Raw genomic sequence first — 27,771 nt, forward strand, 5'->3', positions numbered from 1 at the left:
CCCAAATAGCTGGGACCACAAATACAAAATTTAACCAGGTGTGGCAGTGTGCACCTGTGATCCCAGCTACTTGGGAAGCCGAGGCAGGAGAATCACTTGAACTAGGGAGGCGGAGGTTGCAGTGAGCCAAGATCACGCCACTACACTCCAGCCTGGGTGACAGAATGAAATGCTGTCCCCAAAAAACCCATATTTACAGTAGGTAGTTAATTAAATTTACTGATAAATTATACCAATGTTCATGTATTTTAAATCTCACTCCTTCTCTGTGAGTTCATTTTTCTTCTTGCCAAAATGTATCCTTAAAAAATCAATTTCAGGGCAAGCCCTCTTAGTTTTGGATGTCTGAAAATGTCTTTATTTTGCCCTCATTCCTGAATAATTGAGTAGGATGACCTTTATTTTCCCGTAGCACTTTATAAAAATATTGTATTACTGCATTGTCTCCTGGGCATCTCTTGATGCCAAAATGTTTACAGCTGTTCTAACTGTTGGTAGGTGTCTCTTTTCTTCCTGTAAACTTTGAGGTTTTTCTCTATGATATTCTGGAGTTTTACCAAGATTTTGAATTTATTTTTACCCCTTAGCACTTTGTGTACATTTTTCTGGAACGTTCTCAGCCATTATCCTGTCAATGTATTACTTTTTCTACCAGAACCCTGTTCTCTTCTTCTAGGACTCCATATTAGATGAATGGGGTGCTTCTTTTTAACAACTGCCTCGGATTCCAGAGTGTGGATTTATTCGTTTAAGCATTTATTATTTTTAATAGTTTGTTAAACGATTCTTCTTCTAATGAAAATTTATACTTTTCTACTAAAAACAATGCTGTAGCCAACATTTTTATTTCTCTCTTTTTGCTAGATTCTGTTTTCATGGCATCATGGTTAGGTAATTACTTCTTTTTTTTTCTTTTCTTTTTTTTTTTTGAGACAGAGTCTCGCTCCTGTTGCCCAGGCTGGAGTGCAGTGGCACAGTCTCAACTCACTGCAGCCTCCGCCTCTCAGGTTCAAGCGATTCTCCTGCCTCAGCCTCCCAAGTAGCTGGGATTATAGGCGCACACCACCACGCCTGGCTAATTTTTGTATTTTTAGTAGAGACGGGGTTTCACTGTGTTGGCCAGGCTGATCTCGAACTCCTAACCTCAGGTGTCCACCCCCTCTTAGCCTCCCAAAGTGCTAGAATTACAGGTATGAGCCACCGGGACCAGCCAGGTAATGACTTCTGTTGAGATTTTTATCCTGTAGTCCAGTATAAGCCCATTTTGCTAAATAATCTGTAAGTAAACTATATTCTGTTTGCTGAGCACAAAAATGTGAAAGGGAGTGCCAGATTGTATCTGTTGAAGCCTTAATAATCTCAATTTTGTTTGCACAATTTGTTCATTTAAAAAGTGTTAAGGCCAGGCACAGTGGCTCACACCTGTAATCCCTTTGGGAGGCCGAGGTGGGAGGACTGCTTGAGCCCAGGAGTTGGAGAGATCTTGTCTCTACAAAAAATAAAAGAAAATAGCCAGGAAAGGTGTCATGTACCTGAAATCCCAGCTACTCAAGAGGCTAAGGTGGGAGGATCACCTGAGCCCACGGAGGTGGAGGCTGCAGTGAGCCGTGATCGCACCCCTGCACTCCAGCCTGAGTGACAGAGCAAGACCCTGTTTAAAAATAAAAATAAAGAGTGTTAGAAACTGTATGTGTTGGGATTTATTAAGTCCCCTTCTTTTGCCCTAATCATTTGTTTTGTAGACTTGGAAGCTATGTTGTGAGACGTACAGGTGCCTGTTCATGGCAGTCACTCCACGGGGCTGATCCCTGGCATCCTCCTGAAGCTTTTGGGGACCTCAGAGTCGGGCCCTGGGCTCCGCCAGGCTTCCTGGCCTCCGAGGGGCTGCCCGGCCTTCCTCACATGCTGTCCGTGGTGGCCTGCAGGGCTCCTTGCTGTGTCTGACCAGCTTTCCTCTGTGGATACGGCCCCCACCCCTCACCCCGTTTTCATATCTTTTTGCTCTTTTTGGTGGAAATTGGGGAGGGAAAGCAATTCAACCAATGATGCTAGTTGCCATTTGTACATTTTCTTAGATCCCCTCTACAGCTGCTTTTTTAGGCATGGAAGTTCTTTTCCTGACGACTGAGCTTAACCTCCTTCCTTAGCTCCAGCCTCATGCTTACTGGAGGTGAATGCTGGCCATTCCTACGCCGCTCTTGGAAGGAAGGAATGTTTCCAGCCCCCTTGATGCCCTTCGTAGGGGGCAGAGAGCTGGGTGGTGCTCGTGAGGTAGGAGATGAGCAGGACTCGTTTCTGGTCATAACCCTGCTGACCAAAACAAGATCTGGTCCAGACAGGATGAAGTGAAGAAACTGGTAGAAACCAGCAGACGGTGACAAAAGCAGTCCCTGGCTGCCCTCATTGCTCATTAGCGTAAGACACATTTGCCAGTGCCATGACAGTTTATGAATACCATGGCAATGACCCGGAAGTTGCCGCCCCTTTCACATCGGCAACCCGGAGGTTACTGCCCCTTTCCTGCAAAGTTCTAAATAACCCACCCTTTGATTTGCATTAACCTGCGTCCTTTCAATTTCAGTTTGCATGCAATTAAAAGTGGGTATAAATGCGTATAAATATGGTTGCCAACAGCCAATGCCTTGGGTGCACTGCCTGTGAGTTAGCCCTGCTTCACAAGGAGCCATACTGTTCAATAAAAGATTGCTGTCTAACACCACCTGTTTACCTTTAAATTCTTTTCAAGGGTGTGTGAAGCCAAAGACCCTCCCAGACTAAGCCCCAGTTTTGGGGCCCACCTGTTCTGCATCACTAGCAGCCTGGCCTGTGTGTTTGGTGGCCTGGGGTTGGGGCTTGGGTTCTGGAGGGAGACTTCTTACGCCCCCTCTTGTCTGCAAGGCACAGGGACTTGGTCCACTGGCTGGCTGACTGGTTGACATGCCCAGCACTGGATTGGGTTGAGCCCAGGAGTTCAGGAGACCCTGTCTCTACAAAAATAAAGCAAAATAAATGAGCTGGATGTGGTGTTGTGCACCTGTAGTCTCACTTTCCAAAGTGACCTGTGGACAAGGGATCCCCTTTCCTGGGAAGAAGGAGAGCAGGTTACGAATGCTCAGATGTTTGTGTGCATTGAGACTGGACTTGGCAACACCTGCACCTTGGAATATTCTGGGCAGTTAAACATCAGTATGTTATCTCATTCAGTTCTCACAACAAAGCCCTGAACTGAGGTTCAGCTCATGTGTGCAACCCAGCGGGATTTTCACCTGAGTCCTCTGTCCCTGGTCCCTTGTGGAGGCCACCTTTATGGAGGTAACTTCTATAAGCGAAGCTCCCCACCCACAGAGCCCCTCTGTCTTTCCCCAGGGAGGGTCCATGGAGCCCTTTGCACAGTGGGTGGTCCAGCCCCCCATGGCTGGGCCATCAGGAAAGAGATGATGCCCACTGCCTCACCACATTCTGCCCTGTAGGCTGCTCAGTTCCTGCCCCCACCGCTCGGGGGACCCTTGCTCCTTTGGCTTCCCCTATTCGGGCAGAGTGGATGGGCAGAGGAGCTGCCTCTCACCTGTTCTTCACCAGCAGCCCAAGAGGTCTTTTTAAAAGGACAATTTCAGCCATGCACGGTGACTCATGCCTTTAATCTCAGCACTTTGGGAGGCTGGGGTGGGCGGATCACTTGAGGCCAGGAGTTCAAGACCACCCTGGGCAACATAGGGAGATTTCATCTCTACAAAAAAGAAAAAAGAAAAAAAATAGGCGGGTATGGTGGTGTGTGCCTGTAGTCCAAGTTCCTCAGGAGACTGAGGCAGGAGGATCACTTGAGCCCAGGTGTTTGAGGCTGCAGTGAGATAGGATCATACCACTGCACTCCAGCCTGGACAACAGAGTGAGACCCTGTCTCAAAAATAAATAAATAAAAAGACAATTTCTTTTTTTTTCTCTTTTATTTATTTATTTATTTTTGAGACAGAGTCTCACCGTGTCACCCAGGCTGGAGTGCAGTGGGATGACCTCGGCTCACTGTAGCCTTGACCTCCTGGGCTCAGGCAGTTCTCTCGAATCAGCCCCCAGTAGCTGGGGCTAAGATGCGTACCACCACGGCTGGCTGCTTTTTGTATTTTTCATAGAGATGGTGTTTCACTGTGTTGCCTAGGCTGGTCTCAAACGCCTGGACTCAAACGATCTGGCAGTCTTGGCCTCCCAAAGTGCTGAGATTACAGGTGTGAGCCACTGCACCCAGCTTGAAAGGACAATTTCATACATCACCCCCCACCCAGCTACATCCTTGCCTGGCAGTGCCCTCCCCTACCTACTGCCTTTCCACTCTAGGTCTCATCTTTGCTTGTCCTAGCACGGGGGCCTTCCATGGCACAGACCAGGGCAATGCTGTGGTCCCTGGCTCAGGGACTGTCTTTGCTCCACTGGGAATGATGTGAGGGGGAGCCTGGAGTCCCAGCGGTACCCATTGACCAGTGCATAGTGGGTGCTCAGTGAGGGTTCCGGAACAGGAACAGGAGGTAAAGGTGGAGGGGCAGGAGGGAGGAGATAGTGAAGGGAGGAGGGGAAGAGGAGGAGAGGAGAAGGTGACGGGGAGGATTGTTCCTGAGCCCAGCTCTGGGTTCTGCCTGTTCCCGAACGCCAACCTTTGCTGCACTGCTCCCAGCGGGTGCCAACTCAGAATGCCTGTTTAAGTCACTCCACAAAGCTCAGCTTCTCAATCTGTTTTATATTTGCAAGGGCCAGATCCACATTCCTTTTTTAAAAGTCAAGCTTCTGAGACAGTCGTTTATATTCACAGTGATTCTCCTTTCAAAGACTTCTTTGCATGGGGCGTATGGAGTCATGGATCTTAGGGACTCTGCCAGGAAAGGCTCAGGGTCACACAAAGACCCCGTGATGGGGTCTTTGTTGTAGAGGAAGACCAAGGGACTCTCCTATATACCAGAGTGGAGGTATCTTCAAACGGATGGGATGTGTGGCCGGAGCCCGCCGTCCATCCACTGAAAAGTCACTTTCTGAAGTGGCCCTTGGACAAAGGATCCTTCTTCCTGGGAAGAACAGCTGGTTATGGATGCTTCAGATGTTTATGTGCATGGAGATTGGACTTTGCAGCACCCACACGTTGGAATATTCTGGACGTTAAAAACCATCAGGTGGCTCACACCTATAATCCCGGCACTTTGGTAGGCCAAAGCAGGAGGATCACTTGAGCCTAGGAATTTGAGACGAGCCCAGGCGACATAGCAAGACCCTGTCTCTACAAAAAACTTAAAAGTTATTTGGGCCTGGTGACTCGTGCCTGTGGTCCCAGCTACTCAGGGGGCTGAGATGGGAGCATCACCTGAGCCCAGGAAGTCAAGGCTGGAGGGAGCTGTGATGGCACCACTGCCTCCAGCCTGGACGACATAGTGAGACCCTGTACCCCAAAAATGTTTAAAAAGCACGAGAGACCAGGTGCAGTGGCTCATGCCCGTAATCCCAGCACTTTGGGAGGCAGAGGCAGGCAGATCACTTGAGGTCAGGAGTTCGAGACCATCCTGGCCAACATGGTGAAACTCCGTCACTATAAAAATACAAAAATTAGCAGGACATGGTGGCAGGTGCCTGTAATCCCAGCTACTTGGGAGGCTGAGGTAGGAGAATCTCTTGAACCCAGGAGGTGGAGTTTGCAGTGAGCCGAGATCCCGCCACCACACTCCAGCCTGGGTGAGAGAGTGAGACTCCATCTCAAAAATAAATAAATAAATAAATAAAATAAAATAAAAAGCATGAGGTAGGTTCATATGCACTGCTGGGAAAGATGTCTGAACAGTGTTATTAAGTGAAAAAAGGCAAACTGTAGCACAATATGTACATATATACACCATTTATGGCTAAAACACACACACACACAAAGCCACACTGTCGGTCCTCTACATATTTGTAAGTTCATATCTAGAAGTCTGAAGGGAATTACGCCAATGATCGCAGTTCAGAGTGGACTGGATTGGGGTGACTTTCAAAGGAATCTTCACTTCCACTGTATTGTTTGAAGTTTTTTCCTGTGAGAACGCATTCCTGTGTAATTTAAAGAGATATATGGATTTAGAATTGGGAGTCTATATGGTTTACCCTGAGCTTCTGGGATTTTCATTTTTTATTTCTTTGAGTGATTATGTTAAGTGGCTTACCCAAAAAAGTTCACTGGACATCTCAAAAGGTTATTTGACAGATGATTTTTAAAAAATTATACTGCCATTTTTATGCATGGACTTAAATATCTCAAGTTGTTTTCTCAAATTGGTTGGGAATATATTTACTTTTTCTCCCCTTTCTCTTGCCCCATCCGGTTACCACCCAGCTTCCGGTTACCACCAATCTTGTCTCTGTCTTCATGAGATCCAATTTTATGGTTTCCACATATGAGTGAGAACATACGCTATTTATCTTTCTATGCTTGGCTTATTTCACTGGACATAATGGTCTCCAGTTCCATCCATGTTGCTGCAAATAACAAGATTTCATGCTTTTTAATGGCTGAATACTATTCCATTGTATGTATGTACCATATTTTCTTTATTCATTTATCCACTGATGGGCACTTAGGTTGATTCATATCTTGGCTATTGTGACTAGTGCCGCAATAAACGTGGGAGTGTAGATATCTTTGTGATACGCTGGTTTCCTTTCTTTTGGATATACACCCAGGAGTGGATCATATGGTAGTTCTATTTTTAGTTTTTTGTGGAATCTCCATACTGTTCTTCATAGTGGCTGTACTAATTTACATCCTCACCAACAGTGTACAAGAGTTCCCCTTTCTCCATATCCTTACTAGCATCTGTTATGCCAGACAGACTATTTATAAGTGAATTATATTTGTAGTTTAGGCCAGAGGTCAGCAGACTTTCTCGTAAACGACCACGGAGTAAATATTCTAGGCTTCATGGACCAAAAGGTCACTGTGAAAATCACTCAATTGCCATCATAACGTGAAGGCACCCACAGATGACACAGAACAGGCGTGGCTGTGTTCCAATAAAACTTTATTTCCAGGAACAGGTGGCTGGCGAGTTTGGTCCACGGGCTACAGTTTGCCGAACACTGGTTTAATGGATTGTAAGACACAGATGGGTATGGAAATGGAGGAAGATGGCAAATGGAAATGTGTTGGACATTTAATCAGAATTAGCATGTTGAAAGCATTGTTTGAGTATCTTCAAAATTGACACACAAAAAAAGCTTTTCTCAAGTACAATCCTGTAGCCTCTTCCCGCTGGACCAGGGTGAGGCTGGGGCCACAGAACCCAGGAGCAGGGTCCCCCAAGGACCACTTCCTCTGTGACTCCTGATGGGTGGAGTGTGGATGGGATGGGCAGGCCTTCCTCAAGCCTGAGCTTGCACATGGTCCACACTCAGTGGGCATCTGGGAAAGTGATCAGGGCCCCAGTGGCCCACCCAGCTCTGGGCAGGCAGCAGACAAGGTCAGACTGGGGTGGACAAATGACAAAATGACATCCTCAGGTTTGGGAGGGGACAGGTGGCGTCCCTGCAGCTGGAGGCAAGAGGCAGGCCTCTGGCTCTGGGACGGGGTGTCAGAAACTGCTGTGCCCCACATAGCTATCTCGTGGATCATGTCTGTGCAGGTGCCTTGGGGCCTAAGAAAGAAGCAACGTTGGCTGCACAACAGGAAGGGCCCATTAGTGCCCGTCGATGTAGACCACGCTAATTAGTCACGTGGCTGGAGATGGAGCAGTCATATCTGGAACTTAGCCCTTCATGCCCCACAGGACTGTGAAAGTCAGGGGGTACCCATAGGGAAGATGTATTTTCTCCTCTCCTCCATGCCCATGGAAGCCCTCCAGGCTGTGTGTGTGTGTGTGTGTGTGTGTGTGTGTGTACACGTATGTGGACCCTGCAAATAGATGTGGCAGAGAAACAGTCACTAGCAGATGAGGACTCTGCTGTCTCCTCCTCCCAGCCTCACGGGGAGAATTCTGTCTGCCTCACATTTCTAGAGTCAGGGTGATGACAAAAAGGAGGCAGAGCTCACGGGTCCAGGAAGAGGGGACGGGGTAACGCAGAGACCAGCAGAGTTACACTGCAGAGAAGAGAAGGGACCAGAAGGTGGGAGGGTCTGGGGAAGGTGGCTGATGGAGCCCAGAGGCTGGACATCAGGGAAGAGAGTGCTGGGAGAGGTTGGAGAGTGGGAGGAGAGGGGTATAGGTGGCATGACCAGTGGAATTCCTCTTGTTATCTTAGTGGGATTTGAAGATAGACTTAATTAGAGAGTGGTGGTTAGGTGGTATTTTTGTTTTTCTTTCTTTCTTTTTTGAGATAGAGTCTTGCTGTGTCACCCAGGCTGGAGTGCAGTGGTGTGATCTCTGCTCACTGCAACATCTGCCTCCCAAGTTCAAGCAATTCTCCCGTCTCAGTCTCCTGCGTAGCTGGGACTACAGGCACACACCACCACGCCCGGCTAGTTTTTGTATTTTTAGTAAAGACAGGTTTCATTACGTTGCCCAGACTGATCTTGAACTCCTGCCTCTGCCTCCCAAAGTGCTAGGATTACAGTTAGGTGGTATTTTTCTGAAAGGGACCCCAGGGATGCCAAAGCCAGCCTGGGGGCCAGCCCCGTGTGATCACAGGTGTGTGTGTGCATCTAGTACCCATGAGAAGGCACCTAGGTTTGCACATAGTGAGGCTGCAGCCAGCATCACCCCACCTTGAAAAACGGGGTTTGTAGACAGAGGGTGAAGGGCGCATTCATCCCGTTTGCCTGTGTCCTGGCCAGCGGTGGTCAGCCACAAGTGGATGTTGCCCAGAGACCCTTTCCTTGGGTCTTGGTCCGGCTGTGGGAAGGGAAGTGGGAGAAATAACGTAGGAGAAAGCCTTCCTGCAGCCCCAAACGGAATTTCCTCCCCTGCTTGAAGTCAGATCCAATTCACACCCTCGCGCAGCCCGACGGCTGGCACTGATTCTGTTTGATAACATCGCAGCAAACGACCACCTTGTCTCTATTTTGGTTCTTGCTTTGCCACTTCTCTCTGCACCTTTCAAGAAGTGTTCCTTCCTTCTGGAAGGCTGGGGTGGCAAGCTCCCCCAGCTCCTTCCCATTTTGGTAAATTAAGGAACAAACGGTGCCAAATTGTTCTTGTCTGTTTTGCGAGATGATTCGTAACTGGCTTGTTTTCTTTTCCTCCATTGAGCGAATGCATTAAAACTAAAATTAAATCATTACCCGCAGCACAGACGACGCACCCCCTCGTAATTACATCCTCTTAATGGGCATTTGAGAGCCCAGCTCATTTTAATGCTTGTTGGAAAACGTCTCAGACACATTTATTTATTTTTTTTTAGGTTTAAAGGTCAACAAGAATATCTTACCTTAATTTGACAAGTACACAAGAAATAATGCAAGACTCGTTTATGTTCAGGTAATGCACAAAGAAATCTATAAATCAAGCTGAGGGAATATTAGATGATGCCATATCGGAACCCTCTGCCTTCATTCTCAGAAGAATCGATACCACAAAGAAAGCGCCGAAGACGTAGTGATCTATGCCCTTGTGTCGGGGGAAAAATATCAGCCGTTTTTACAGTCACTTCGTATCCTAAAACAACAGGGCCTGAGGAAAAGAATGAGAGTGGGCCTAACCCCGAATGAATGAGTCAGACAGCACATCTGACACTCGGTTGCGATTGTCTCTGCTGGAGAAAGAATGGTCCCAAGGTCCTTTCATCCCCATGACTCTGCCCCTTCTGCTATGGTATTTATTTGAGAGGCTGCCAGGAATGTTGAGATGGTGTGGAAGGGAATTAACTAAATTGCATCTATGTGATTGTTGCCAGGGGGTGGAGGCTTGTATAGCTTGGGGACCCTGGGTTTTCCATGCCATGCACACTGCCTAACACTCTGCCCTCCTTAGGAGAGCCTTCGTTGGCCTTCATCGTGGAGCTGGGAGAACGTATAACCTCCGCCATATTGGATATTGGGCTTGTCCGGAGATGTCTCAAATGGGAAGAGGTGTCTGGGCTTTGTGAGGGGGGAAAGATAGCCTCTGAGCAATTAGGGTTTGGAAAAATAGTGGAATCATCTTACCACCTAAGGCAGAAGTGGTTGTGGAGAGCAGAAGTTCTCCAGGGAGGTGGAGGGGAGGAAGAACAGATCACGTGACCCTCTGGCAAGTATATGAGAATCTCTGGGGAGGGAAAGGAAGATTTGTAAGACTTGAATATTGAATAATTTGAGAGGCTTTTTTTGTGGGGTACTTCAAAATACAAAGTTATATTTTTGTAATCAAATGATAAAAATTAAGGCTTTTCATCTTTTTCCTGGTGGGTAGAGCTCTGCAGAATTTTGAATAAAAGAGATTTGGAGATTCTGAAATTTTGCTCCATGACACTCGTGTTAAGACATACAGACTCTCTTGGCCGGGCGCGATGGCTCAAGCCTGTAATCCCAGCACTTTGGGAGGCCGAGATGGGCGGATCACGAGGTCAGGAAATCGAGACCATCCTGGCTAACACGGTGAAACCCTGTCTCTACTAAAAAATACAAAAAACGAGCCGGGCGAGGTGGCGGGCGCCTGTAGTCCCAGCTACTTGGGAGGCTGAGGCAGGAGAATGGCGTGAACCCGGGAGGCGGAGCTTGCAGTGAGCTGAGATCCGGCCACTGCACTCCAGCCCCGGCAACAGAGTGAGACTCCGTCTCAAAAAAAAAAAAAAAAAAAAAAAAAAGACATACAGACTCTCGTGTGTGTATGTCACCATTTATACTGTGGTTCCCATCACAGGTCAGAAACAAGCATTTTCTGTTTGAACATGAGGATATGCTTAGAGGAGGAAAGTTTGATTTTTGTATTTATAACAGAGTAGCACAAAAATGGGTCCATGAGCCTCAGGAAACGTATTTGTGTTGCATCCTTAGTTTTATCCTTTCCTAGAGTTGAAGTTGGTTCTAATACTATGAGAGCGAAATCAAAGGGCCCTCCCACCAAGCCGAGTCGTTCCCATCAGCCACAGGCACCAGTGCACGGCGCTCATGACCTTTTGTGCTAAACAAACCCACAGACACGCAGATGCATTCCTGCTTCTTGGAGCCCAGGTGTGGATGGATGCCTGACCTGCTCCATCACCCTTTGGCTGCTGGCCACAGAGTTCACATTGTCACAGAGTTCACATTGCCGTCTGCAAACCAAACGTGAGCATTAGGACTCTCGTTTGCGTTTTCTTTGTCCCGTTTGGGGGTAGCTAAAGATGATGGATTTATGTCTATTGCAAAGATGGCGGTGTGCACCTTCCTGGAGGTGCTGGCAAATTCCAGGCAGTGATGCCAAACCACTCTCGTGCCTTAAATAATGTTGGATCGAGATCATGTGAAATTTATTCTAAAACCTGTGGTTTTTATTTCTTCCTCCAAAGCTCCATTCTCTGCTTCACATAAGAGAAATTAGCAATGAAACACCTCGTCAGGATCCAAAACGCCTGCCACCCATCTGTGCAAAACCCTGGCAGTCCTCAAGGAGACAAATCCTCACCTTCCTGGAGAACTTCCATGAAACCTGCAGTGAGGGCAGCCAGACCTTAACTTAGCAAAGAAACTGTGAAGGCAGCCTGGAGCGCCAAACTATTAACTTAGTGAGAGTGGCAGGCTTCAAGTTTTGCAAAAGCCCAAATCTATTATTTGACTATTAGTTGTGATGAATGGATGATGAAGGGAACCAACGCAGGTATGCATGAGGCATGACCGAAAATGCTATCATCGAGGAAATGCTGTTTTCTTAAGCTTTGGTGACTAACTATAGAATTGATTATGTCTTGGAACTGGAGTCAAATTTTCTTCTAAGTGAGCCAAATTGGAAAATAATATTAAACTTCCATCAGGGGTGTTCCAGAAATGCCAAATTCAAGACAAGGATTGTGTCCGTTTCTATGTGTGTGAATACAAGGGGAAACTTTTCAGATATTTGCAGAATATACTCCATCATTTCCTGCCAAGCGTCAGCTTCTAGTATTTCGCCAAGTTTTTTAGAAGACTTAAACCTTGTTAGCAAAGTAATTAAGCAGAAAGAAAGAAAAAAAAAACCCACAAAAACGAAAACAAAACCCCAATGCATTGAATGCCTTGCTGTTTTCCTGATTCTGTGAAGTTGAATGTCAGTGGATTAAATTGCACACTGGGTTCTTCTGATCTGAACTGAAATTGTCAAAGATGTTGGGTGAGTCTATGGGCTGAAGGTTACCATATTTTTAATCATCTGAGGAAAGACCAACTGCACCAAACCTTCAAAATTGATCATTCTGAATAGTGCTTGGCATACTCAGCGGATGTGATTGAAATAGTTTTGCAGACACAGAGCATAAACGTAAAATACCGACCCCATCGCCTGTCCTGACACACACTAGCAGTGGTAGCCCAGGGCCAGCACAGGCTGCAGAGGCATGGTGCCAAGATCGGCCGCTCATTTCCCTTTCTTGATGAAGTGCTTACAGGCCAGTTTCTGGAAGCCCTTTCCGGGAGCATCACATTTTTCTGTGGGCCTGCCTGCAGCCTGAGCTCCCGAGACATTTCCTAAAGACCTCCATTAGAAGCTTCCACTGCTTCCCTCACTTGCAGGCGTTCAGCCTTTGCCAACATTAGGTTGATGGAATTGTCTGAGAGAGAGCATGTCGTGGGGCTCTGTTCATCTCCCCAAAGTAGTCACTGACATGAGTGACACTCTTGTACGCCAGGCACTGCTCCCTTATTGCCCATTTTGTCTTCATAATAACCTTGCAAAGTAGCCACAAGAGATTATTACTCCCATTTTGCAGATGAGGAAACTGAGGCATGAAGAGGTTAAGTAGCTTATGTAGCTGGTAAGTGGCGGAACCAGAGTCTGAACCCAGGCATCCTGGCAGCTCCAGCCTCCTTCTCCCAGTCATCACTATGTGTTCCGTTGTTCTGTTTCCATTTCACTCACATATAACGAGCAGCTAAGTTTCCTGAGTTTCTGGATAGCAGCGGGGGCCCAGCTTGCCGAAAAGAGTGAATTACAGTTTTTACAAGATCCAGAATATCCACATCAGAAAAGCTCATGGCCGGCAAGTGTGATACCAACACACGTTGATATCACAGCATCAAAGTAAAAGCTATGTAATTTTCAATATCCAAACAAAGACTTCTCTTCAAAGCACCAATTTTCACATGAGAATAGTGGACAGATTTCCACATCCTGGCCCAAGATTTCTCACCAATCCTGTTGCTGTTGTCTCTTCCCAGGTCACACTGTTTCTGCCTGGCCTCTTCCTCAAGGCCAAGAGGGGTCCTGCTGAAGTCCAGGTCAGAGAGTGTCCTCCCTCTGCTCCTGTCTCATTCAGAGTCAAAGGCAAAATCACTGGAGTGGCCCACATCACTGCCCCCAATTGCTTCTCTGACCATATCTTCTTTCATGCTTCTTTATGTCTCTCCAGACACACTGGATATCAAGAATGCCGTCACCCCAGCGCCTTTGCACAGCTGATTCCCTCTATAACCCTTGGTTCACATGTTATCTTCTCAGTCAGGACTCCTCCCACATACTCGCCTTTGGCCTCAAGCCCTCCCAGTCCTTCTCCCCCTACTCTGTTTTTCTTCTGTCCTTAGTATTTCTCACCCGCTAAGGTTATATATAATCTGTCTCTCTCCTGGTTGGAGTGGAATTCTATGAGGGCAGGATCTTTGTTTTGTTCATGAATGGATCCCAGTTGCCTAGAATAGTGCCAGGCATGTAGTAGGTGCTCATTAAATATTCACCACATATGTGGTTTACCTCCAGAGGGGAGGAGGGGTACAAAGGGAACCCCAAGTATTGGTAATTATTTTATTCTTTAAGCTTGGGTGATGAATGTGCTGGTTCTTCTTTATATTATTTATCTATATGTGTGTGTGTGTATGTGTATATATGTGTGTGCATATATATATACACACATATGTATATTCTGTATATCTGAAATGTTTCATATTAAATTTTAAAAAATCAAACAGGGTCAAAAAGTAAAAGTGATGTATGCTTTATGTAAGTGGTGGAATCCTCTTCTCCAGTGAAAGTATATCTTTTTGTGTGTGTGTGTGTGTGTTTGGTGGGATAAAGAGTCTCACTCTGTTGCCCAAGCTGGAGTGCAGTAGCGCAATCTCAGCTCACAGCAACCTCTGCCTCCTGGGTGTTCAAGCAATCCTCCTGCCTCAGCCTCCCCAGAAGCTAGGATTACAGGCGCACACCACCACATCCAGCTGATTTTTGTATTTTTTTGCAGAGATGGGGTTTCACCGTGTTGGCCAGGCTGGTCTCAAACTCCTGACCTCAAAGTGATCGAACTGCCTCGACCTCCCATAGTGCTGGGATTACAGATGTGAGCCCCTGTGCCTGGCCCCCCATCAAAAGTATTTTTTCATCTTTGTATACCATCTCATGTCAGTGACAGAAAGTGCAAGTTCTTAGGCAGATGTGTTTGCAATGGGGAAGATGTGGAGAAACAGGAAGAGAAGCTAGGCAGGGGCTCAGACCGGCCGGGCAGTCGGGGCCCACATGACTGGAGGAGCTGACAGTCAAAGCAAGAGTGTTGAGGAATGATGAGAAACGAGGTGGAGAGTCAGCCAGGATGAGACAGCCCTGGGCCAGCTTCTGAGAGCAGGATGCTTGGCGTGGATGTCTGACCATCCTTGGCAGGGGAGCCTGCATCTCTGTTTGACAGAGGAGAGGAAGAAAGAGAAATAACATTTTCTGAGCCACCAAGAAGGAAGAGGCCTGAATGGGGAAGGGCTGAGTTCAGGGACCTGGATGAAGACATCATGTGGGGTGATGCTGTGACTCAGGATGGACCCAGGCAGGAGGCACCCACCTCCACACTCCCTGTGACCCCATGAGATCCCCCAAATCCTCAGAAGGAGAGCCACTTCCTGGATTGGCAGTCACCTCTGGTTTATGTATATAACCAGAAGGAGTAGGAGTCCAGGCTGTGTGGAAGCTCTGGCCCAGCCCAGGGTCATGTGGTCCATGGGCGAGGTGAACTGGCCAATGTCCGGGTGTCGTGGCTGGGAGGACACAGCTGGTCCTCGCGCCCGCCGAGCAGCTTCCCACACATCGATCAGTGCCTCTGGTGAGCATGACTCCTTCTGAGGAGTCCCATTGATCAGGCCAGATGGAAAACTAGTAGCTGTGATTGGGACGAGTGAATATTCATTTGGAAATGTCAATGAGTAACTGGAGATGATGCCTGCAGTGACTTGTCTGGCAGGATCGATTCGACATGAGGTGAACCAGACGTTGGCGGGGACCGAAGGCGGGAGCCAGGGACCCTGGGTGGGGCAGGGGGAGTGGTGGAGGCCAGAGAATGTGTAGGACAGTGAGGTCAGACACATTTCCCTGCCTCCCCACCCCCAGTTCTGTGGCTCTCCTGTCTGTCTGGAGCTTTTGTCTTCAAGTGTGGCACTCCCTGCATAGTGGCTACCAGTCCTGAGGACATCTGTGTGTGTGGAAGGGGTTGAAATGGGTCTGCTGAACCTGCCTTCTTCCTGGGCATGCTGGGAGGAGGGGCTGCAAAAATGTCAAGCTGAAGGGGTCTCTGGGCTCTAGCTGAGACCCTTCTCCCACTTTTTTTTTTTTTTTGGTTTTGAGACAGAGTCTCCCTCTGCCGCCCGGGCTGAAGTGCAGTGGCATGATCTTGTCTCACTGCCACCTCCACCTCCCGGTTTCCAGCGATTCTCCTGCCTCAGCCTCCCGCGTAGCTGGGAATACAGGCTCGCGCCACCATGTCTGGCTAATTTTTGTACTTTTTTTTTTTTTTTTTCGAGATGGAGTCTCGCTCTGTCGCCCAGGCAGGAGTGCAGTGGCCGGTTCTCGGCTCACTGCAAGCTCTGCCTCCTGGGTTTACGCCATTCTCCTGCCTCAGTCTCCCGAGTAGCTGGGACTACAGGTGCCCGCCACCTCGCCCGGCTATTTTTTTGTATTTTTTTAGTAGAGACGGGGTTTCACCATGTTAGCCAGGATGGTCTCGATCTCCTGACCTCGTGATCCGCCCGTCTCGGCCTCCCAAAGTGCTGGGATTACAGGCTTGAGCCACCGCGCCCAGCCTAATTTTTGTATTTTTAGTAGATGTGGGGTTTCGCCATGTTGGCCAGGCTGGTCTTGGACTCCTGACCTCACGTGATCTGCCCGTCTCAGCCTCCCAAAGTGTTTAGATTACGGGCATGAGCCACTGCACCTAGCCTCTTCTCCCCACTTTTGTCAGTAGATCCTAGCTGTGCACAAGTCAGGGTTGGGGCCAGGGGAGGCTAGGAGATTTTGGTTAGGGTCTCCTTGCACTAGGATGGAGGGATGGCGGGATTCAGCCACTTCAGTCCAGGAGCTCTGGCCCTGGCTGGAGGCCTCCTGGACAGAGGTGGGAAGACATCGCTGCTGGCCCGGGAGGCCAGGAGCCCTGTCAGCTTATTGCCAGGTGCACTGTCACCTAGGTGTGGCCTGCTACTTCCCCCAGCCCCAATTAACCATCTGCAGGAGCTGCCGTCGGCGTGGGGGAGGGGCTGGGTCCCGCTCCTCTGTGCAGACTGCTCAGCTAATGAGGGCGTCTGTGAAATTTTTAATTACGGCTCCCATGCCTGGCTTAATTATTTGCATATGGCTTTTACAAGTGGGAAGGGGACGATTGCATGCAGCGCAGCACTTCTCAGCCCCACGTTTGACTTTAATTAAAGGCAGAACCTGAGGTCTTTCCATCACTAATGATCGTGGAAAATTAGCTTCCAATCCCCAGGGGTCTCCAGAGTGATGCACCCTGAGGCGGAGAGTGGGTGGAGAGGGGATGGAGTAGGGAGAGGAGCGGGAGGCACAGATGGCAGATGGTCATGCTGGGCTGCTACTCCGGAGTACCCCCAGCCCCAGGCCACCCTCCCACTGCCTTCCCTCCGGGCTGCCTGGACAAGGGAGCCTCACTTCCCTCTTCCAGGAAGCAGACCTGACCTTGGGCAGCAACTAGGAGGAAGCCCTGCAGAGCGAGACCCAGACAGAGCGAGACCCAGTGAAGGCTGCCAGGGTCATTCTCCCTTTGGCCAGGAGCTGGGTGTGTTCTGGCTGTGTGGCTGGACTGCTCCGGGCTGGTGGCCGCAGGCAGAGGAGTGGGAGTTTCTGAAATGAGTACACGTGTGTGCACACATGTCTACAGCATGTGCACACCCCGGCACACAGATACACAGGATGGAGCCATAGAGACACACCTGCATGCTCACACACGTGTGTGTACATATGTCCACTCAGGAGCAAAGGAGGGAATGTGTAGTGGGCCCTGGGGCCATCCCTGTGTCCCCATCCCTCTTGTCTCCTACTCACAGAGCTGGGAGGGGCTGACCCCAGGGCAGTTTCATCCCACTGTTTCCAGTAGCCAGGCCTGCACCACCCCCAGCACAGAGCATCCCCTCAGCCCCAGGCACACTGGGTCAGGAGGTTCTATTGGCTCAGGATCCAGGGACTTGTTCCCTGGTTACAGGTGGGACTCCCTCCCTTCTACTGGACATAATGAGGATGCCTGTAGCTTGGACTATGGCTGTAGCCATTGAACCATGAAGGGAGCTCTCTGAGGATAAAACCCACCCCAAGGACAGAGCAGCAGAGCCACTAGCAGAGCCTCGGTCCCCAGTGACACTGTGGAGCCTCGATTTTCCTGATGAGCTGTTTTTTCTGTTTCTCGCCTCCAAAAACATCCTGGTCTAGGCAGGGTCTGTGTCCAGTGCGTGGTCTCACCCTGCACACGGTTGATGGCAACCACTGAACCACGCAAGAGCTGGTTTCCTGGCAACACCCCAGCCTCCTTCCTGCCCCATTGAGGAGGCTGCCCTGTAGGTCAGGGCTGAGCCTTCCTGGCACAGGGACTGAAGTCAGCAGCCGGGGGCTGCCATAACAAAGGCCACAGACTGGGTGGCTTGAACAACCATGTTTAAGTGCCATCTGGTCACAGAGCTGTAGAAACCAGCTTCTGACCGGCGAGACTGTAGCAGCCTCTCTTCCCAGAGGATTTTTCTCCCTCAGCTGATTTTGCACAAAAGTCCTTGAACTGGGAAGCATTATTCTTATTCAGGGGTCGCCTGCCTTTCCCCAATCCAGGTTCCTGGGTTGGGGGAACTCGAGAGTGGCAGTCCAGCAGGATCATCTGTCTTTCCCCAATCCAGGCTCCTACTTGAGCCTCATGTCCATGCTGGATTTGGCCTGAGATCCACCCATTGCCCCCTCTTTCATCATAGGAGGCTGAAGCAGGAGGGTCACTTGAGTCCTCTTTCATCATAGAGGGGGCAATGGGTGGTAGACCTCAGGCCAAATCCAGCATAGACATAAGGCTCAAGTAAGTTTTTAAAAATGTGCATTGCTTGCCAATTTCAGAATCAGGAAATTTCAAGTTAAAAATCCAGGTTTCCAAATTGGAAGGTCTAAAGGTCTGCATTGCTACAAGGGTCATCAGATGTTTCATTTAAAAAATAATTTTGGGGCCAGTGTGGTGGCTGATGCCTATAATCCCAGCACTTTGTGAAGCTGAGGCAGGCAGATCGTTTGAGGCCAGGAGTTTGAGACCAGCCTGGCCAATACAGCAAAACCCCGTCTCTACTAAAAATACAAAAATTAGCCGGGTGTGATGGTGCATGCCTGTAGTCCCAGCTACTCAGGAGGCTGAGGCAGGAGAATCGCTTGAACCCGGGAGGCAGAGGTTGTAGTGAGCCAAGGTTATGCCATTGCATTCCAGCCTGGGTGACAGAGAGAGACTCCATCTCAATATAATAATAATAATAATAATATAATAATAATAATAATAATAATAATAATAATAACTTTTGCCCCAGTGTGATGGCTTATGCCTGTCATTCCAGCACTTTAGGAGGCTGAGGTGGAAGGATTACATAAGGCCAGGAGTTTAAGACTGGCCTGAGCAACATAGTGAGACCCCATCTCTATAAAAAATTTTTGAAAATTAGTTGGGGGTTATAGCATGTACCTGTGGTCCCAGCTACACAGGAGACTGAGGCAGGAGGACCACTTGAGCCCAGGAGTTTGAGGCTGCAGTGAGCCATGATCACACCACTGCACTCCAGCCCGGGTGACAGAGCGAGACCCAGACTCTTAAAAAAGAAAAAAAAAAAAAAAAATCCAGGTTTCCAAATGGGAAAATCTGAAGGTCTCAATCTGCTACCAAGGGTCATTGGATGAATCATTTGAAACATATATTTTATTATGAAACTGTCATGTAGTTATTATATGAAATGAGCTGCTTCAAACAACTACTCACTAAAGACCAATGACTGACATTTTGAGTCCCACTATAAAAATGCCTGTCTTCCTTCCTCTTTAGAGCAATCACATAAGAAGTCAGGGCTCAAGCAACCCCTTGTGTGATCAGCCGGCAGGGGGGCACTGGGGCATGAGTGTGGGGTCTGTGTGGATGCTCTTTTGCTTTGAGATGGTCCCAGTTAGCCGAGTGCTGCCCACATCCCTGCCCCACCTGCCCCCGCCTGGGACAGATGCCACGGAGCCCCATGTACAGGGATCATAATGGTTTACAGCTCTTCTGCCTGTGTCCTTGAGGCTGAGTGATGAGGGCATGCGAAACCCAGGATGGTAGAAAAGAGGCTGTAGGCTTAGGGAGAGAAACCAGAGAAACCAGACTCCCTTGGATGTTGTTCAAGATAAGCGAATAATTCAGCAGAGCCATGTGGAAAGATGGTGAGACCTGCCGTGGAGGAGCAGGCACCCTGCAGAGAGGACTGGGATCCAGCAGCCTATTCCACCTGACCCAAGCCTCTTCCTCCACCCCAGGGCAGCATCCCACCACTGCAGGGATCTTCTCAGTTCCGTGATACCAGTCCACCAGGGACCTACTTAGTGGCTGGGAAAACAGAAGCTCAGATATATAACATGAGGATGACCAAAATCTCCCAGTGACAGCATTGAATGCTGAGTGCTGTCTCCCCTGTGCTACCCTCTCACAGGGTAGAAAAGCCGTTAGTCTCTGGGAACACACAGGAGGGTGCCTCACTTGGCCCGAGGGCCATCAAGGAATGGTGAGAGATGAGACTGGGCACGGGAGGTCGGCAGAGGCAGGATATTCACAGATCTGGTGGACCATGCTGAGACATTTTAACTTGGGTCACTGGGCACCTGGGGGGCTCGGGAGTGACCACAGATGTGTTGCAAGGCAGATGTCGAGATGGGGAGCTGTCCAGGCCACAGGTCCTGAATCAGAGCCGCACTGAGGGACTGGGAAAGAAAGACAGGACACATGTTCAGAAGGCCAGATCTGCACTTGAGTGTCAGGAGAGAGGGAGGAAATGTTAGGCTGGACCCACATTTCTGGCTTTCCAACCCCCTGTGGGGAAAAAGAAGGGCACCAAGGGGTCACTAGGCTGGAGGAGACTTGGAACACAGGATGTTAGCTGGAAGGAGACCTTAGGCAGAGACTAATGGAGAAGGCAGGTTCCTGTCCCATGCACAGTCACTCATTAGTGCTTCCAGGTCATTTGAAGCGCCGGTCCCTTCCTGGTGGCCTGAAGGAGACCTGTTTTTCCACAGAGCATCCAGGATAGGGCCAAGAGACTTTTGTTCTGCCATATTCTTAGTCTTGAGCCTTCACATTGGAAGAGACCAGCCTGTTTTGAGATGAGTTGCAGGGAAAATCATGCTGGACTGGTAGAGGTCAAGACTGTGGGGGCTCACCTGTAAACCCAGTGCTTTGGAAGGCCAAGGTAGGAGGATTACTGGAGGCCAGGAGTTTGAGACCAGCCTGGGCAACATAGTGAGACCCCACTTCTACAAAAAATTAAACATTTAACCAGGCACTGTTAAATTGAGTAGTCCAAGGTACTCAAGAGGCTGAAGTGGGAGGATTGCTTGAGCCCAGAAGTTCGAGGCTGCAGTGAACCATGATTGCATCTCTGCACTCCATCCTGGGTGATAGAGTGAGACCCTGTCTCTAAAAAAATAAAAATAACAAAAGATCTTGGAGGTTACCCTTTGGAAGCCAGCCTGCTTCCAAAGGGTGTGGCCATGCATGTGTGCTGAGTGGACCCCCAGAGCACAACCACTGGACTCTGTGTGACCCCAGCCCAAAGGACCCAGCTGACTCCAGTGCAGGAGCTTCCTTTCACCTTCGTCATCCTCTTACTAGCTTCTCTTCATTCACCACACATTGCCCAAGCACCTGCTCTGTGCCAGGCACTATTGGCAGCTGGAAACATAAAGACAAGTCCTCTGGGGCCTCCTTGTGCCAGCCACAGGGAGAGATTCCCTGGAAGGCAGCCAAGCCTTCTTGCCATTCTGTCCTCCTCGGAAGTCTACGGACTGCCTTGTGTCTCTGCACCCTGCCAGGGGCCGGGGCACTCCAGGTTTACTCACAGACTCCTCTCTGTCCATATTATACCCCAACTTTTGATTTTGAGAAGTAAATATGCAATTTTTTTCCTCCCTGTAATTTTCCCTGCTGTGGCTGTGGATGTCAGAGCCGCTGGAAAATGTGAATAGCTCAGTGCTTTCTAGAAGTAAAAGGAGGCTGGCCACGCCGCATCCTACATCCCCAGGTGCTCTTGGCAGGATCCGGCAGCTCAGCTGGGGAGAGATGCTCTCCAGGCTGTACTGTCGAGGGAACTTTTAACCCAAATAATTCATGTTCCCACCTTCTTCCATTAGCAATGAGATAATTGCCAAGAAGTAAGTGTGTATCCATGAGAGTGTGCACACGCATGCGTGTCTGTTGCAGGGACGTTAGCAGAGGAGGCGAGGTGAGCGTATTTGCTTACGCAGCCAAACTTTCTGCATGTTCCTCTGGAGACTCTCAGACCTTCGTGTCTCAGTAACTGAAGGTCAGGACAGTCTGATCTAAGCTTTTGTTTTGGAAAAGCGTGGCTGGGGTGGAGAGAGAGAGGATTTGAGTCAGATCTGGGGTGGCACTTATTTCCTGTGTGTAACCTTGGCCATATTTAGTCTCTCTGGGTCTTCATTTCATCATCTGCAAAACAGAGTGGTGGCCTTGGAGATCTGCTGTCCAGATCTTCCTTCCAAGAAGGATTTGCTGACCACCAGGGGATTGTGTGGTCAGCAGCCAGCCTCCAGTCCTCAGCTCCACGAGGGGCTGCTTCATCTGCAGCAAACTGCCTCATCTGATATCACACCCTTCTCTGGGCAACAGACATCCAGCTACTGAGTAAGCGGGAGGTGTAAAGGTCCAGCCCTATCTTCCTTCTGCAGGACACTCCGACAGGCTGAATCCACTCCAGAGCCCACCATCAAGGCCTACATCCCTATTCCACTTCTTCCCACTCTAGCTTCCTCCCTTTTTCCTTCGCAGGTATTGATCCTTAATAAACATCTTACACCCCAAATTCCATCTCAGTATCTCCTTACAGAGAGCCAGACCTGTGGCAAATAAGGATAATGATTTTTACTTCAAAAGGTTATTGTGTGAAAGCTAAATGGGATGTTTATGTAGTATCCAGCATCGTGCCAAATCATGATAAATATCTGTTCCTTTTTCTTTTCTTCCCCTAAAAACTGTGACTCAAAATCCCATTCTGGGCCTTGAGCAGGTGTTCCTAACCTGTGCTCTGTAATACGGGTTTGGAAAAAGCCCAGCGAGGCAAGTGGCCCTGAGAATCTGTGCTGCAGCTAAATCTGAGATCCTGGCTGATGGCTTCAGAGCCATTCTTGTCCCTGTGAACTTCATTATCCATGGATCACGTCAGCCATCTTCAAGGTTCCTCACTGAAAAGAAATCGAGCATGCAAATACTCTTTTATCATAATCACCGCGTATCCACAGGGTAATTCATAAAAGAGCTGGAAATATATTGAAATTCAATATTGTTTTAGTCCAAATCAATATTAATAATTGTTTGCATTTTTAAAGTGCAATTTGCAATTGAAAAGTGCACAAAGATCAACCAGTAGTTGCTAACACATCAAATTTTCCTATTAAAGGTATAGTCCCTTCACTTTAAAATGTGTCTTATACAACAGGGGCTGGAGCTGATCCATGGAAATGACTATCTATTATTTACGTGCACAGCATTGGAATTTGCTTCCATTCTGCATGAACTGAAAGGCCAGTCACTTTTATTTTTAAGTTTTTGATTTCTTTAATTAAATTTTTAATTTTGAAATAATTATATATTCATATGCAATTGTAAGAAATAATGCAGAGAAATCCCATGTATCCTTTACACCTTTCCCCCGACTGTAACATCTTGCAAAACCGTAGAACCGTATTCAAACCAGGATATTGACATTGATACGGTTGAGATAGAGAACATTTCCTTCCCCACAAGGATCCTTGTGTTGCTTTCTTCAGACCTTTAAAAACTAAAGATTTTTGAAGGAAAAAGGACCCTGTTAGATTTCTGCCTTGAAACAATAGCTATCACTAAATGAGGCACGCTTCCAGCTGGGCTCAGTGGAGTTCACACAGGGGAATGGTCCCCTAGGTAAAGAGTAGCCCAGGTGGAACTCACCTCAGCCAGGAAGACCTCATGGGAGCACAGCTTTGCACATCAGAAAGAGCCTGAGAACAGTTTTCAGTTTGACACTTGCAGTGTGACCTTTGATCTCTCAAACAAGGACAGGGTTGTCAAGAAGGGAAGCAGCTTGGCTGGGCTCATGTGGGCTATAGGAGCCCAGTTATCCCTGAAACAGGCCTTCCCAGAGTGTAGAACTCTGGGCACAGCCCTGGTAGCCTCCCTGAGGCCATGCCATGGGACGGACCCAGATCCCTGGTGAGGGACAGGTGGCAGGTGTGGGTGAGGGGTGCCCTTGACTAAAGCCCACCTGACATGCTTGAAAGTAACCCTATGCAAATGAAATTCACAAGGTGCCTCCCTGTTTCAAGATATCTGTCTCACACCAGAGCTGCAGGGAACTTGGGAACTCATCTACAGTAGATATTTTGGATGAGGACTGATTCTGAGATAGGGAAACTCAAGTCCTGAACATCAGACTTGAGTGGAGGGGAAGTCAGGCCAGAGAACCTGGAGTGCCCCTCTCTGAGCCTGATGGCCACCCTGTAACATCCACATGCCTTGTTCAAGCTGCTTCCACTGAGGATTTGGGGTTTTTGTTTTGTTTTGTTTTGTTTGTTTGTTTTTGAGACGGAGTTTTGCTCTTGTTACCCAGGCTGGAGTGCAATGTCGCAACCTCGCCTCACTGCAACCTCTGCCTCCCATTCTTCTGCCTCAGCCTGCCGAGTAGCTGGGATTACAGGTGGCTGCCACCATCCCTGGCTAATGTTTGTAGTTTTAGTAGAGATGAGTTTCACCATGTTTGCCAGGCTGGTCTCAAACTCCTGACCTCAGGTGATCTACCCGCCTTGGCCTCCCAAAGTGCTGGGATTACAGACTGAGGCACCGTGCCTGGTGTTTTTTTTTTTTTTTTTTGTGAGACAGAGTCTCGCTCTGTTGCCCTGACTGGAGTGCAGTGGAGCAATCTCGGCTCACTGCAACCTCTGCCTCCCAGGTTCAAGCAATTCTTCTGCCTCAGCCTCCCAAGTAGCTGGGATAACAGGTATGCACTACCACACCCAGCTAATTGTTGTAATTTTCGTAGAAATGGGGTTTCACCATGTTGGCCAGACTAGTCTCAAGTTCCTGACCTCTAGTGATCCACCCACTTCATAATCATATTTAAGTGTACAGTTCAGTGGCATTAAATACATTCACATTGTTGGGCAGCCATCACCACCATCCATCTCCAGAACCTTTTCATCATCCCAAACAGAGACTCTGTACCCATTAAACAACACCCTGTTCCTCCTTCCAGTCCCTGGTAACCTGCATTGTACTTTCTGTCTCTATGAATTGGACTACTCCTGGCACTCCACACAAGTGGAATTATACAGTGTTTGTCCTTTTGTGTCTGGCTTGTTTCACTTAACATGATGTCTTCAAGGGTCTCCCATGTCATAGCATGTGTTGCTGTCATTGACTTTTTGATCGACACAAGCAAGCTGTAGTTTTTTGGGGGGTTTCCTAGCATCACAATATATTTTAAAGGTTTGGGGATGCATTAGTCCACTTTTGTATTGCTATAAAGAAATACCCGAGGTTGACTAATTTATAAGGAAAAGAGGTTTAATTCGCTTGCGGTTCTGCAGGCTGTACAAGAAGCATGGTGTTGGCATCTGCTCAGCTTCTGGGGAGGGCTTCAGGAAACTCACAATCATGGTAGAAGGCAAAGTGGGAGGAGGCAGGTCACATGGCAAGAGAAACGGCAAGAGAGAGATGAAGGGGGAGGTCCTAGACTCTTAAATAGTCAGATTTCACATGAACTGAGTGAGAACCAACTCATCACCAAGGGGATGGCACCATGCCATTCATGAGGGATCCGCCCCATGATTCAGTCTCCTCCCACCAGGCCCCACCTCTAACACTGGGGAATCACATTTCACCATGAGATTTGGAGGGGACACATATCCAAACCATGTCAGGGGACAATCAGTCAATTTTGTGGCATCTCAGTGGCGTGTGTCTTTTGTGTAAACATTGCACCTGTTAATATACATACATATGTAGAGAGAGAATCAACATCTGTCTCTAAAAATATATTCGTCTTCAAGCTCTGTGATCTGAAATCTGTCATACCGACATGAGGAGGCAAAAGTGAGGTCCTGGTGGCGAGCGTGCCTTGGGTATTCCAAGTTTTAAGGCTCCATCGGGCTCCCTGGGGACCTTTTCTTCCTTGCTTCTTCCTTGCCTCCTGTCATAGGATTGGGCTACTCTTTGGACCTGATTCCAACGCAGCTCTGATGAAAACAAACCCTCAGCTCCCTGAAACATAAATGACCTTTTTAGAATTCCAGGTTCATGGAGTGCCTCTCTCCAGATAGCCCCAAACACTTCCATCTATTAACTTGTGCTCATTCAACATGCAGCAGAGGCTATTGATCACCTTCCCTGTGCCGGGGACTGTGCTAGGTGCTGGGAATACAAAGACCGGGAGAGGCCTCCATGTGGTTCCCGATTCCGAGGCACAGAGTCAGAGGCAGGCGGCAAATGCTCTTCCCACAGTGGGAGAAGGGCTGTCACCGTGATGGTGCTCTCAGGGGACCAACGTTCACACATTCAGGGAATTCGGGGCACTGTGTCAGCATTCCGGACTCTGCCAGGATGAGGGGACTCAGTTTCTCTACATGCAGAATGACTGTCCCATGCCCTGCCCCACTGGCGCAAAATGTACTCAATATGTAAGGAGCCCTGGCAGAGATAGTGTCCATGGTGCGGTCAGTTGACGTGGCCTGTCAGTCTTTGGCCACGCTCTCAGGCCCCCCTCGCTGTGGCTGTGTGTTTGCAGGCGCCCCTCAGACTCCACTTGGCAATGTGTCCGTGATGGTAGGAGGCTGGGCCGTGGTGCTCCTAGTACGGCTATGGCGGCAAGCTTTAGGACCTCGTGAGCCTGATTCACGGGGTAGCCTCCACCCCAGAAAGCCCTTTCTCCCTGCTGCAGAGCATGGGGCTGGGGGGAGTGGAGAGAACCCTGCCTTGTAGCAGGGGAGCGGACAGCAGGTAAACTGCATTCCCCGGGAGTAGCGTGCAGCCCGGCAGGGGCCAGGGTGTGCCAAGGCCAGGCTCTGGGGATTTCAGGACCCAGGCCAGCGCTCCCCAGCAGCACGGCGGGAGCCAGCCTGAGAGTCTGCAGCCCCGCCTTGGAGTCTGAGCACTCGCGCCCATCCGTCATCCTTGCAGAGCATTGCAACTTTATGCCTACGCATAAAAACTGGAGGGACTCGTCCCAGAGTTTGCTGCTGCCGCCGCCGCTGCCATTAAAGCGGTTTTAATTAGCTGCAGGATTTTTAATGAGCTCAAATCAAGAAGAGCCCCATCTCAGAAGTAAGCGAGAGCCGCGCACAGGGAAGAACTAGTCTGACAAAACAGAAGGAGGTGGTGCTCTCGGGGGACCGGGCTGTGGGCTCCGACCGATGGATCGGCGAGGAGCAGATGAGTTCCTGAGGCCAGGAGGCTGAGGAGGGAAGCCGGGGCTCAGGGACCAGCGACCGGTGCAGAGTCCCCGCTGCTGCCACCGCAGCAGAAGGCACGGTGCCGGATTCAAGGTGACGGCAGTGCCTGGCTCCATTCTCCTCAAGTTGCCATAGCAGCCTCTCTCCCAACAAGCAGCTTCTCCGGGAGCCCTCAGCTGGGAGGGACGTCATTGTTCTCTCCTGCCCGTGTGGTGCAAGGAGACCCACCGGACAGAGAACTTTCCAGAGCCCAGGGTCCACTGACCACGTGGGTGCACCCATGCTATCTGGAGCCAGGCACGGGGACAGGTCCCCATGGCCACAGGGGATTCTCTGGGCGGCTAGGGGGAGCGTCCAGGCCCAGAAGCAGCCGCAGCCAAGCGTGTCCTTGGAGCCGTCCATGCGTCTGTCCACCTGCTGCCGGTCGCCACTGGAGGTGCGTGTGTTTTGGCTGAATTCCCAAGTCCTTGCTTGTGCCCTGAAGTGAATTTCTTCAAAGAGACACATTTTTAAATCAAATAAATAAGGAAATGGGAGGAATCCTTTGCCCTGCCCTGTGTCCCAGTAGGTGTTTATAAGATTAATTGGATCTTTTTTTTTTCTTGAAGTAAAAATTGGTGACGCCATTCAGGCCTCAGGGAGAAAAGCCACCAGGAGGACTGGGAATTGTGAGGCTGGGCAGGAGCTGCTGGAAACTCTCTGGGGCTGTTTATTTTTCTTGCCTGAACCCTCCCTCTTCTGTGCCCCTGGCAGGCTGGATTTTCTTATTGTCTGATGGTGTTGGGATGGGTATAGGGAGGTG

General features: G+C 49.1%; 1 protein-coding gene across 4 annotated transcripts in view; it reads left to right on the top strand.

The window, feature by feature from the left end:
- The window catches only part of CHST8 (carbohydrate sulfotransferase 8), a 151,611-nt gene that overhangs the window by 36,875 nt on the left and 86,965 nt on the right, over nucleotides 1-27,771 (top strand). The window contains exons 1-2 of one of the 4 annotated variants that reach the window (XM_033225629.1): nucleotides 26,863-27,062; nucleotides 27,267-27,405. The exons of 1 other annotated variant lie outside the window; for it this stretch is intronic. The gene's annotated coding sequence lies outside the window, so the exon portion shown is untranslated. Of the gene's footprint in view, nucleotides 1-26,733; nucleotides 27,406-27,771 lie in introns of those variants that run through there. 2 more of the 4 variants (XM_033225628.1, XM_033225631.1) reach the window with 2 other exon arrangements.

The sequence above is a fragment of the Trachypithecus francoisi genome, unplaced genomic scaffold, assembly GCF_009764315.1.
Source record: "Trachypithecus francoisi isolate TF-2019V2 unplaced genomic scaffold, Tfra_2.0 Lachesis_group12, whole genome shotgun sequence".
Classification (NCBI taxonomy): Eukaryota; Metazoa; Chordata; class Mammalia; order Primates; family Cercopithecidae; genus Trachypithecus; species Trachypithecus francoisi.